This window comes from Peromyscus californicus, unplaced genomic scaffold (assembly GCF_007827085.1).
Source record: "Peromyscus californicus insignis strain IS unplaced genomic scaffold, ASM782708v3 Scaffold_5__1_contigs__length_169319896, whole genome shotgun sequence".
Classification (NCBI taxonomy): Eukaryota; Metazoa; Chordata; class Mammalia; order Rodentia; family Cricetidae; genus Peromyscus; species Peromyscus californicus.
Window position 1 is genome coordinate 151,268,648 of NW_026294573.1, and position 13,489 is coordinate 151,282,136.

Genomic DNA, 13,489 nt, shown 5'->3' on the forward strand with positions numbered 1-13,489 from the left:
ATCATTCCATGGGAATGAAGTATCTGTCCATCACAGCCAGGGACCTGCTTCCTAAAAAAGCAACCCCTGTAAGGGATTGACTTCTGTCTTGATTTTAACTTGCTGGTAATTGCATATTCAGGAATCCTCAACTCAGCTTCCCAAGAAACTGACAATGCACACACATTGTTTATGGGACTTAATTTCACTATCGTCTAACCTATCAAGCTGCTTCCAAGATAGCAACGTCCGAATTACAGAGAGTGGAAGGTGAATGTTTCTGAGTTATCACAAGCATCAGCTGAGGCTCTAGTTACAGGATCTGTTCCATCTTGCTGATACAGTACAAAGCTGCAGTATACAATATCTCCAGTACAGTCTCTGTGGGAGGGATGGGGCAGAAGCATTCTCTTTTCCTAGAGAGGGCACAGCCTTTTATCCACCTAAGGACTGCATGAGATGCTGTGTAAGTGCTTTGTTTTGAGTGGTTACATCTGTATCCTTTAAAAGCAAACTCAGTAGGTCTCTGGAATTCAGTATAACATTAACCTTGTATGAGAATTAGAAGAACTTGGGAATTGTCTATCTGTAGTAGTGACTAGATTATTTCAAGCAAATCTATTCTGAAACTCCACCATGTCAATTGACTACTCACACTTCAAGCAAGACAATGCAGGAGACAACAAATGACATTTACCAGCATGCTAGTATTTACTGGTTGGTTTAATGATACACGAGAGTCTATCTCTGATCTCTTCTTTTATTTAATAGAATTGAGAGTTTTAGTGAAATCAAGACTTCAGATTTGGTCTTGAGCTTCAATTTTGGCTCTCTCTCTCTCTCTCTCTCTCTCTCTCTCTCTCTCTCTCTCTCTCTCACTGTGTTAGTCAACTTTTCATTGGTGTAAAGAAATTCCTAACACAGGCAACTTAGGAAGTGAAAAAATTACTTAGCTTGTAGTTTTGTACACTGGAGGCCAAATGCCATAGCTCAGGGTTGGCAAGGGCTGCCTTTTGGCTGCATCACCACATGGTACAGACAGCAGGTAGAGGGTATACAAGAATAATTATGTGATCATATCTCCACCTAGGAGCAGGAAGGATAAGATGAGCCAGGCTTCCTCCTATATTAGCAATCTTCTCAAGGGAATTCAAACAGTTACACCAGGACTGAACATAGACCCATCTCTCTCTCCTCTCTCTCTCTCTCTCTCTCTCTCTCTCTCTCTCTCTCTCTCTCTCTCTCTCTCTCTCTCTCTCTCTCTCTCTCTCTCTCTGAGAACTGCATGCATGTATAGAATGAAACATGATCATATCTCCCTCCATTCCTCCCTCTGTCTCCCTCCATGCCCTCCCCCAGTGTTGACAACCCACTAAGTGCAACTACTGCTGCCCATATGTGCAAGGATATGGAGCCGTCCCTGGAGCGGTGTACCACTTCTTAGAGTATATAGCACATCCCAGTACCGCCACCCTAGAGACCAAACTTTCACATGAACTCTCATGCAATACAAAATTGACTCAGAGCCAACCATAATAGTTGTCTTATTTAACTTTTTCTTTGAATCAGGTGTTTCATTATTGCACTCATGGTCATAAAACTCCAGCCCTTGAAGTGTTTGGTTTTATGTTATTTCTAAATTATCCCACGCATATGATTTGATTTTATCCCTATAAGGAATTCTCTAATAAAATAATGTGTGGTTTCATTTCTCATCTTCCTGCTTTGAGCAAGCGTATTTCTCATTTGTCCCAAATTTATCTCTAAGAAAAATCAAAACAGGAAGGCTATCTTGCTCAAAGCAAATAATGTGATGGGAGTGCGTTGTCATGGGCAACATGTTACTTGCAGTTCTTTCTTTGTGACCCTGATGATGCAAGAATCAGACCTGAATTCCTGTCAGGAACATTAATACTTTTGATGAAAGCAAAGGATCGCCTGTTTAGTATGCTGACTGGTAAACAATCATTAGACAATAAATGACTGAAGAAGCAAAATTATATATATTTTTTGTAGTTATGTAATGCAAGAAGACCTCAGCAAAACCATTGCTATGATAGGATGGCATTGCATGGCCACAACTACCAACTTCACCTTCAATTAAGCCAGGGATTATTATTGTTTTGTATGACAATTAACCTTACTAAAGCTTTACTGAAATAAAACTATAATACACATTTATAAGTTTTTTTTTAAAGAACTTGCAGTTGTAAGCTCTACCTTAGACCCTGTTTCATTGGGTGTCAAGTCCATTCTGGGAGAAGCTTAGAGATTACTCATCACATAATTTATGTATCTTGGTTCATTTCCCTTTCCTTCGACTTTCCAATGGAAGAATGCATCACAGGGCTCTGCCAGTGCCACCATGATGCCCAGTATTCTGCTACACCTCACCTTTACTAAGTCTCCTTCAAGAGAGGGAGCTGTCTGAATCCTGGTGGTTATTTCCTCCTTGTTAAGAAATTGATTTTTAAGTTAATATACAAACTAATGGGCTTCATTGTGATCTCTGTGTGTCTTTATGCCTTGTTCTTATTCATCATTATCTTCTTTTTGACATTTGCTCATCTTCCCTAACCCTGTTCTTCTATGAAATTACAAGTTAACTATGTGTCCAAGCTAGGCATCATAAAGTTATTTTAATTTCTCTTCCGTCATATTTAGAACATTTCTAGCATGGTATGTCCATTCAGCTTCTGTTGGATCTTCTAAGCAGAGCCTTCCCTCCAGACTGCCTTAGAGCCAACAGTCCTCATGTCTCATCTTTATCACTGAGTAGATAAATAGTCAGGTGGTTGGTGAAATAAGTGACTATTAATTGGGTCTTGAGTACCTGTAATTACAACACTTGAGCAATTGGAAGTCTAAGGTAGGAAGATTGAGGGTTTGAGACCAGCATGTGCTATATTGTAAGTTCTGGCCAACCTAGCCTAGGATAAGATAGGCAAAAGTGGGACACTGACTAAGGTTTTTAAAGGCTGAGTGAATATATATTTCCTGTCTCATGCCCGTAATCCCAACATTCCAAAGGCTGAGGGAAGAGGACAGTATGTTGAAGGCCAACCTAAACTGTGTAGCAAAGTTCAGACCAACCTAGGATGCCTAGCAAAGCCCTATCTTAAAAAAGAAAAGCCACAGAAAGAAATGAAGGAACATGTCTTTGTTTCCTCACACTGATGCCTAAGCTAACATTTTAAAAATATTTTCCTTTAAAGTATTACGTAATCCCCTATGTCCTCCAGGACAAAGATAACATTCTGAGCACCTATTACATAAAGGCATCAAAATGTGTCCATATACAGAGGTAAGAAAGATGGAATCCTTTACGTTCAAGGGCGTCTAACAGGAAAACAAAAGTATAATACAATAGTGTAACTGTTAGGGTCTGAGAGAAGTCCCATAAAAGGCCACCAGTGCACATATGCAGTCAGCAAGAGCATTTATTAAAATTCCCAACATGTCGAAGTCTAACCATCTGACAAAGTGGCAAAAAGCGACCCCAAGAGAAGCTCGCAGGCTCCTTTTAAGCAGGGTTAGGGGAATTCCAAGGGAAAGAGATTAGTCTGGGGGCTGATTGGTGGGTTTACACAAAAAAGTTCATAGGATTGATGGGTGGCTCTAGTGGTTAGGAACTTTCCCGCAGCTGGGTAGGGAGAGCTCTCTTTAGTTCACAGAAGGCTGTGGGCACCTGCTGATTGGTTGCCCCTGAGTTGTGGTCTCCCCGAGAACTGCTTGCTCAGCTCCCACCAGCCCCCATAAACTGAAACTAAGGCCTGGTCCCTAGTAGGGGCTATTATAAACCTGCCATAACTCTGGTCTTGGCTCCCCAGCCCTCTCAGTAACAGATGATATAATGTCATCATAATATGCAATGGAGTAGTGGTAGTACAGTGTGCAAAAGGCAGAATGACCAATTCTACATAGTGTCACCAAAGAAGGATAGATATTTTTCACTATTTGTTGTAGAATAGATGTAGATGTAACCAACCATCTTATTAAATAAGAAACACAGAACCAATGCAAAGAAGAAAGCCAAGAGGTCAGAGCTAAGAGACTTACCCGTCTGCTGCAGCTAGCCTCTTCAGCCAAGAGACCTACTTCCTGTGCTTTTGTCTTTATATAGACTTTCTGTTCTGCCTTCTCATTGGTTGTAAACCCAACCACATGACTGCCTTGTCACTGCCTGTCTGTACAGACCTCCAGGTCTTCTATGGTTGGTATTGAGATTAAAGACGTGTGTCTCCAATACTGGCTGTATCCTTGAACACACAGAGATCTACCTAGCTCTGCCTACCAAATGCTGGGATTAAAGGTGTGCACCACTACCACCCAGCTTTTGCTATGGCTCCAATAGCTCTGACCCCTGGGCAACTTTATTTATTAACATACAAATTACATTTTAGTACAAATAAAATATCACTATAAATAGATATGTTTTTTCCAAATAAACAAATGAGAGAAGACTTCCATGCCCAGGGAGGGGAAAAGTGCAAGCTTTGATGTCTGAGTAAGTATTGCTTCTGTAGAAACCTTACATTACTGAACACTCACTAGGGACATATAAAAGTATTAGATGATACATATATCAGTTATTCTCACACTTAGCACAGACTTACTTCTCAATAAATATTTGTTAGGCAAATTATTCTGTTCCTCATTTACATATAAAGGGTTATGATGTTGGAGAGTATAGAAATAGTTGTAAAAAATATATTATAATACATAATAATTTACATGTGCACACTCAAGAGATTCTGATTAGAAGTAGGAATCTCAGAAGCACACCATGCCCTCATATAAACATGGGAAGTGGGAACCATGGTAGCATATCATTGAATGGTAGAAGTTTCTCTTTAAGAAGGGAAATCCCTTGATGAGTCAATGCAAGAATGTCTAGGTCTAGAAATATGTGACTCTACCCTTGAAAAAGAGGGACCAGGGTCCTAGGACCATCATCAACATGGAGGATAACCCAATCTTTTTTGACAGAATTAGCAAAGTGATCATAACGGGAAATATGTTCTGGAGGCACTAATTTCAGAGTAGAAAAGGGCCCTCTGTAGCTAGAGTTTTCCTGCCTTGCCCACAGTCAGGACAAATCTTTGTCGCCCGCCAGTCCCACAGCTGCTCAGACCCTACCAAGTAAACACAGAGACTTATATTGCTTACAAACTGTATGGCCGTGGCAGGCTTCTTGCTAACTGTTCTTATAGCTTAAATTAATCCATTTCCATAAATCTATACCTTGCCACATGGCTCATGGCTTACTGACATCTTCACATGCTGCTTGTCATGGCGGCGGCTGGCAGTGACTCCTCCTCAGCCTTCTACTTCCCCAGAATTCTCTTCTCTGTTACTTCCTGCCTGGCCACCGACCAATCAGTGTTTTATTTATTGACCAATCAGAGCACACATTTGACATACAGACCATCCCACAGCAGCCCTCCCTTAAATAAAACAGTATCAGCTATCAGAATTCAGCTCAGGACTGAGGTGTACCTACTCTGAGATAGGATCTACAACATTGTCTCAAAGTTCTGTTTGCTCAAAAGATGCTGTCAGTCATTGCTGCCTAAACCATACTTTAAGCTAAAGACCAAGTTCAGTTGGTTAAGTACTTCCCACATAGGCATGCAGACCTGAGACTGGTCCGCACAATGTGCCCCTGTCATCCCAATGCTCAGGAGGCAGCAATAGCCAGATCTCTGGGGGCTCCTTGGCCAGCCATTTCAGCCTAACCAGCAAGCTCTCGGCCAATTAGGGGCCTTGCCTCAATAAACAAGGTAGTCACCTCCTGTGGACTAATACCCAAGGCTGACCTCTGGCTACTTTATGTATATGCACAGCACACACATATACCAAGACCTGCACACACACACACACACACACACACACACACACACACACACACACACACACACTAAAAATTAGAGAACATTTTATCACTTTGTAAATTTCCAGGGATCCTAACAGCCTTCATGTGGTAGTCCTAGAAAATAAGTTTATTTTCATTTTGAAAATCTGTATGAAATATCTAAGAACTATTCTGGAAGCTATATCCAACAATTGCAGTTAACAGTTGCTAGTTTAACTACCATGTTGTGACAAAAATACTAATATTCATCAAATATTGTATTTGTTTCTCAACACCTCCACCTCTTTACACCCATAAAATTTTTGGCCAGGAAAATGAATTCAGAAGATTCTATGCATGATCATCTGGTTTCTCTGACACTAAGTGTGAAGGGACATCCCCATCCTAGATGGTACCACTATAAAGTATGAAGCCTCCATTAACCTAGGTACAAAGCCCTGTCAGGTATGATCACATGACAGAGGAGGCAGTGAGAAACAAGTGGCTTATGTAAGATCCCTAAGATTTGTCAACAGCACAACCCAGCCTAGCATGATTACTACATACTACTCAATTGTTGGGTTTCATTTCAGCTATTCTTAAAATATTATCTCAATAGACACTTATTGAGTAGCTACACTCTACTCAGTATGTCAAATGAATCATTTAGAACTGGTGCCCTGATGGAGTGTGTATCAAAATTAGGAAAATCATAATTATTGTCAATAATAACAACCATGAAGTACAATAAGCTTTGACAAGTATAACAGACACCACCATGACAATCTTAAGAACATCGCTGTTTGTATACATTCTTTTCTGAATGACAAGATTGGAATATGTTTACCTTAGCTAGGAACAAATGATTTATTTGCATTTAAGTCCTCTCACTTCCAATTACTTACAATGTGCACCTTTGTGGAAAAGACACCCACAATTTTAACAATTCTACAGTAAAGTGAATGAAGAAGTAAACAGTCGCAACCCAGCCACCGGCCACTGTCATGGCAAATACAGTAATCAGGTCATACCCATCCAGAGAAGTCAGGGAGCATCAGCTTCTGGTCCTTATTTTAAAGGCATTTAGAGGGCAAAGCCAAATTCCTTCTTGTCATTTTCTCAAGCAAAACACTGTGGCGAGAGTTTCTAATTCAATTCATCACTCAGGAAAGTAAATAAGAAAGTAAGAAAACTGGGCATTGAAAGAAATCAACTGCTCAATATACATACACAGTAATAAAAATTAACCAATTCATTGACTAATTAATTAAAAATACTTTATTACTTTGTAAGCTTGCAGGAGAGTCCAGTGCATGCCTTAGCAGCCTGCCTACGGTACTCCTTCAGAATAAGCTTCTTTTCATATCTAAAAACTTGTATTAAAGGATCTGACAACAAATTTTAATTTCTGTTAGATATGACACAGACCATCATGCAAACACAGGCTACAGTGATGACCATGACTTAAATTATACATTAGATAAATATATTAAAAATCAAAAGTCATTCATTTTTTCCCTTTTCTTTCACACCCAGATGGCCTTGTCTAACTACATATATTATCTTGACCATGCAGTACAGAATGAAGTGTTATAGTCTCCACTGAAAATTTTTATTTAGTTTTGTTCATTCACAAGCATAAATACATTTTGTATGCCTACAATCTTGCATGGTGTTTATACCATTAGGAACAAAACTGGATAGGACCCTAGCATTCCAGCAGAGTTATTTAATTTTTAGCAATATATCCCTCAGAAAATTCCACCAGACTCCCCCTGCTCACATGATTTTAATTGGAGAGCTTAGTTTTGTTAAAACAATGTCAAGTCATTTCTACAAACCTTAAAAATTACAGAGCATTCTCTTGTATGGTCACAACTTCAGTATTCAGGGTATACAATATAATCTATACCTGTCACTTCTAAAAGTCATTTCCATCAGGGGAATGTAAACTAAAACCTCTTTGTCAGGTACATTTCTCAAAGATATATTTTTTGCTTGTAATGATATATTCAATTACTTTTACCATTTGTGCAAGTCCTTTCACAGTTTGTAGGTCAATTTTAGTATCAATCGGAAGAGTCAAATTTGTAATCCATTAATCTATAGAGAACTGAAGAAAGAATTTTTCTCAGGTGGCAGGAGTGGTTTCTTTCAATAGGCACACACACACACACACACACACACACACACACACACACACACACACATCTTCAAAACCTCAAAGTGTCATGAGCAAGTCCTCCAGCTTCTGTGTCATGCAGGCACAGTGCCTCAGGTAAAGCTCTGATGTGCAAGTCACAGGATCACTTTCAGCTTGAAGTTTTGCTTACTCCAAGACAGAAACCATCTTTGTTAACCACTTGGTACAAATCAGTAGCTGACAAATGGCAACGTGTCCCATAGATTTCACCACCTGAGATGTCACAAGCAATTTCATGTTAACATGTACTTCCATGCATGCACTATCTCTAGCCATACCCTAATACTTCCTGAAGGCTTTCCTTAAGTATCTCAAGGCTCCTCAACACAGATAGTTTCTTTTCTGGTATACCTCCTACAACCTCTATACTCAAAACTTCTTCAATATCATTGATATTATTTATATTGCACATAGATGTAGCTAGCCTGATGGTATTTATTGTGTGTGGCTTTTCATCAGCTACAATAGAACCTGACTGTTTTTTAAGTCCTTTATCAAATTATTCATGAGGTTCTCAGATGGTTCTTCAATATTCTAAGCTAATAATCCTGGTTGAAATTAAATTTGCCAATTTATTATTTCCTGTTAGGACATACAATTCTTTCTATTTTTAATATAAACATATAATATAATATAAACTCATCAATTTAAAAATGTTTCTAGAACAAGTTGTTCATGCATATAATTCTAGAACTCCAGAGGTCAAAGGAATAAGAATGCACAATTCCTCCTTGGATACACAGTGAGACGACCTAGGCCATTGTTGGGTGCAGCGGGAGACCATGTCTCAAAAAATTGAACAAAAGCATATTTCTAATACTAATGAAATATTTGCAGTTACTGCTTAACTATGATATTACTCAGAGTTTTTAATTCAAAAAATAGGACTCAGTTTTCTTTCTTTTCTTTTTTTTGTTTTTTTGTTTTTTCAAAAAGGCTTTCTCTGTGTAGCCCTGGCTATCCTGGAACTCACTCTGTAGACCAGGCGGGCTTTGAACTCAGAGAGACCCACCTGCCTCTGCGTCCTAGTTCTGGGATTAGAGGCGTGCACCACCACTGCCTGGCTGTTTTCTAAAGAATGGATCTTTTTCTCAAATCCTTAAATTACTCATTGGACAAGTTTTCTACTTATTAATGATATTTCTTAATATGGTTGTTTACATAATGATATTTTTAAGTTGCTGCTGGGGACAGAAATACATTTTATATATACACAAGAATAACCTTCAGTTTTAGAAAGAAATATGCTCTCTTCCACATGTACCATCCTCTCAGCTTATCATTTATTTTCCCTCGTTTGATAAGATGTACCAGAAATCATTCATCTTTGTCTCTGTGAAAGAAAACAATGGGTATAAATGATTTGGGCAGCTGAAGTTCAGACTGCTGAGGCCTAGTGGTACTAGAATTCTAATTTTCCAAATGGAAGGCCTAGTTACACTAGAATTCTAATTTACCGAATAGAAAACAAACTCCTGGATTTTCTGCAGAACTGTTAAATTTTTACAGGTTTGAGAATTCAAACTATATTCAAATGCTATTCAGTCCAAATGAAGCAAGACAGAACTCCATTTATATCGTGACTGGATTGTGATGACGTGGGCTTTCATATCAGAGTAATTAATTCAGTCCTTGTCTAACTGCCCTAAATCTAACTAACCTCAGATTTAGCTATAGAGCCTAATCTGAGAAATCCTCGAATAAATCAATTGCATGGCCATTATCCAGCAATAACATTGCTGTCATTCAAATAGTGAACCAATGGATACATACAGCAACATCAACAGTACATTAATCACTATCATCAGTAGCTAATGAAATGTTTTAATGTGCTAAAGGAATTTTAGTAAGGAACAGTATTTCAATTGTGTTCTATATAATCTGCCTCACAACTGGATACAATAAAGATCAACATGTTCTTCTTCCACTGAAATCAATTATTTTTCATCACATATTGTCAACAACAACTTGAAGAATGCTTTATTATAAGTCATATCCAATAGATTTTACAAGCCCATATCCATGGATAAAGAATAGCAGACATTTCTGTTCCAAAAAAAATTAGTTTATAATGACTTAGCCCCTTGAAATTATTTTCTAGTGATTCAAATTAACAACTAAATTATTGAGTCATAATGAGCTGTGTGTAAGGTCATCAATCTCCTTTGTAATTTAACATAGAAATATAGAGAGTTAGTATGACTCAGAAAATAAAACTCAAAGGAAAGACTGCATAATGAACCTTAGAGAACAAAAGTAAAGCAAAGTACAGTGGGTAAAGTATAATAACTATTCCAGAAAGACAGATGAGATTAGATGGTAGACACACACACACAGAAACACAGACTCATAGGTCTTAGGAAGTCAGATTTCCTCTTGGTTAACAATATCATCTCTTAAGTTCATAATGCATAGTATATCGATAAGCTCAAGTCTCAAGAAAAGCATAGTGTTGTGGGAAAAGGACCGATCAAATATCTTCTAATATAATACTATCCTGAGTTCCACTGACAGTATCAGAGAAATGCATGGAGTCTCCTTAAATTGCATACAAACTTTTATGTAGTGTAATGTTTTCGAAGGTCAAAGCTTATAATTTCCACAATACCCTATCAGTTTAAAAGTATTTCAGTGCTAGGAGGTGGATTCAAGAAATGAACTTGGAGATGGAGAGGTAACTCAGCTGATCATGTGCTTGCCTTGTCTGCATGAAGCCCCAGGTTCCATCCCCAGCACCATATAAAACAAGTATGATGGTATACATCTTCAATCTCAGCACCGAGCAGGTTAAGGCAGGAGAATCAGAATTTAACAGTCATCTTTGGCTGCATAATGAATATGAGGTTACCCTCCACTAGAGGTGAGAGGGAGGGGAGAGGAGGAGAGAGTGGGAAAGGGAGGGAGAGAGGATGGAAGGAACAAATGAATTTGATTAGTATTTCTGACTGAAAATCTAAAATAACAAGACATTATTAAAAGTAATTACGTTCCAGTAAGCTCTTAGTCATTGTTTTGCCAGGTTCTCATTAAGTATGCAATAAGGAATTACAGTTACTCAATAAAATCACTACAAAAGTTGCTGTAATGTTATAGGAAAACTTGTGGATTTAAGAAACAGACAGATCTATGTTTTCTAAGTCCTGTGACTAGTTAACTGAACAGAAAGAACAAAGTAAACATTCTAAGCTCTTTTTTCTCCTCGAATGCTAAAGATAATCAAGAGTTACAAGCTCACGATGGCTGTCGTTCAGGGTTTCAGAGATGGTCAGATAATCCAGCCATGCCTGGCACCTGGTACAACCTCAGTGAGTTTCTTTCCTTCTTCTCTATCGAATAAATCTTCATCTAAGTGCCTAAAATATCCATACTGTTCCTTCCTGGAAACTGCAAAGGCTAAACGTAGGTCATCTGTAAGAGGCTTTGGTATGTAAAGATGTCTCATCAACAATCATTCAAATAAGAAGACCCCAGAGTTCTTTCAGCTGCACTAAAACCAATAAAAGGTCCCTCTTTGCCGGGTGGTGGTGGCGCATGCCTTTAATCCCAGCACTCGGGAGGCAGAGCCAGGCGGATCTCTGTGAGTTCGAGGCCAGCCTGGGCTACCAAGTGAGTCCCAGGAAAGGCGCAAAGCTACACAGAGAAACCCTGTCTCGAAAAACCAAAAAAAAAAAAAAAAAAAAAAGGTCCCTCTTTATGTGGTAAATGTAAAATATATTTTAAAAGGAAATAAAAATCTGATCAAACTTCAGAAGTAAACTTTATCTCACAAACACAGGGCTAAGTTACAGGGAAGCAGAGGGGCAGCTTGGAGGGCAATATTGTATTACTGCCTATAGATGGTCAGCAAAGCTGGGGAATCATGAAGCCAAGAGAGGACCTTTCTATGACACACTAACTTGGAGCCTTTGGGGTAAATATTGAGGAGTCATATAGCTGGACACATGGTAGGACTAGCTTTACTATTTAGGACCCACCTTACTGATTTGCACTGTGGCTGTGGACTAGTCACACTTCCACCAGCAATGTATAAGGGTTTTGCCTTTTTTTTTTTCTCCACATTTCAACAGCATTTGTTTTTCATTTGCTTATGTGTTTTCTTCATGACTATCATTTCTGTAATGGGTAGTGATGCTGAACATCTTTTCATGAGTTGATTGGCTATTTGGTAATTGTCTCATCATTTCATAAGTCCATTTGTTGACTGAGTTGATGTTTAGCTTTTTTTATTTATTTGTACGTTCTAGATGTTAGTCCTATGTCAAGTGTGGAGCTAGCAAAGATTTTCTTCCATTCTTTTGCTGTCTCTTCCCTTGGTTGTTTCATTTGCTGTGCAGAAGCTTTTAATTTCATGAAGTCCTCCTTGTCAATGGTACAGCTATTTCTTGAGTGCTATAGCACTATTCACAATTGTTAAGTTATGGAGCCAATCTTCGTGTTCATTAATAGAGGCACGCATAAGAAAATGGGGATTATGCTTACAATAAAATTTTCTTCGGCCATAAAGTAGAATAAAGTTATGTTGATTACAAGAAAACTGATACAAATAGAGACAATCACATTAACAAATTAAGTCAATCTCAGAAAAACAAATATCACATTTTCCCTCACTTGTGTGTGCTAGAATTTTGAGATGCATAAAACCATATCTTTACAGGCAATGTGATAAGTAGAAGCAAAAGTTCCCAGAAAGTGGCTGCATTTTTAGACTGGGGGCTTCTGGGAGCCTGACTAACTGATTAAAACTTGGATGATTGTGCAGAGTCTGAAATGCTGCCTGGTTACAATGTATCTTGGGAAAGTACTAGGGTCAGATAACAGGTGTGCTAACAGCACCAGTATCCCCGGCCATTTCATACGTGCGACACACAAAATGAAGCAGACCATTGCTGTCTGGACCACCCACAAATAAAAGAACTACTAGTAATGTGTTTCAGCTCCGTGTTTTTTAAAAAACAAAAATGTCAGACAGTAAAGCATGTTTACTTTGTCGAACAGATCCAATCACTTCTCAGAAAACAGCTGGTATAATAAAAAGGTATTGTTATAAAGTTGCTTCTCAAATAGAAGCCGAGTGTCTGTGGTCAGCAGGGAAGTCAGCCTGCCATCAGTATTGGCATAAGATATCGGTGTCATAACCACAGGCTTAAGTGCGAAAGGCAGAGGTTGTGCAAACTTTCCTGGGTTTAACACTTGCTTTTGTTGTTGTTGTTTTGTTTTATAAAAATGATACACTTTAGAAAACAAAATCTTAATATTGAATAAAATAATAAAAAAGAAAGAAAACCATGAACATAGGAATTTTCACATATTTCCATCTAAATTTGATAGAAAGGGGAAAGAAAAATCATGGAATCCAACACTTGAGCGGTACGTGGCCAGCTTGATACAGTGACGACACAGAGGAGACAAGCATCACAGAGGTCTTTCCATCGTCATCCAACCACACTAAAGAC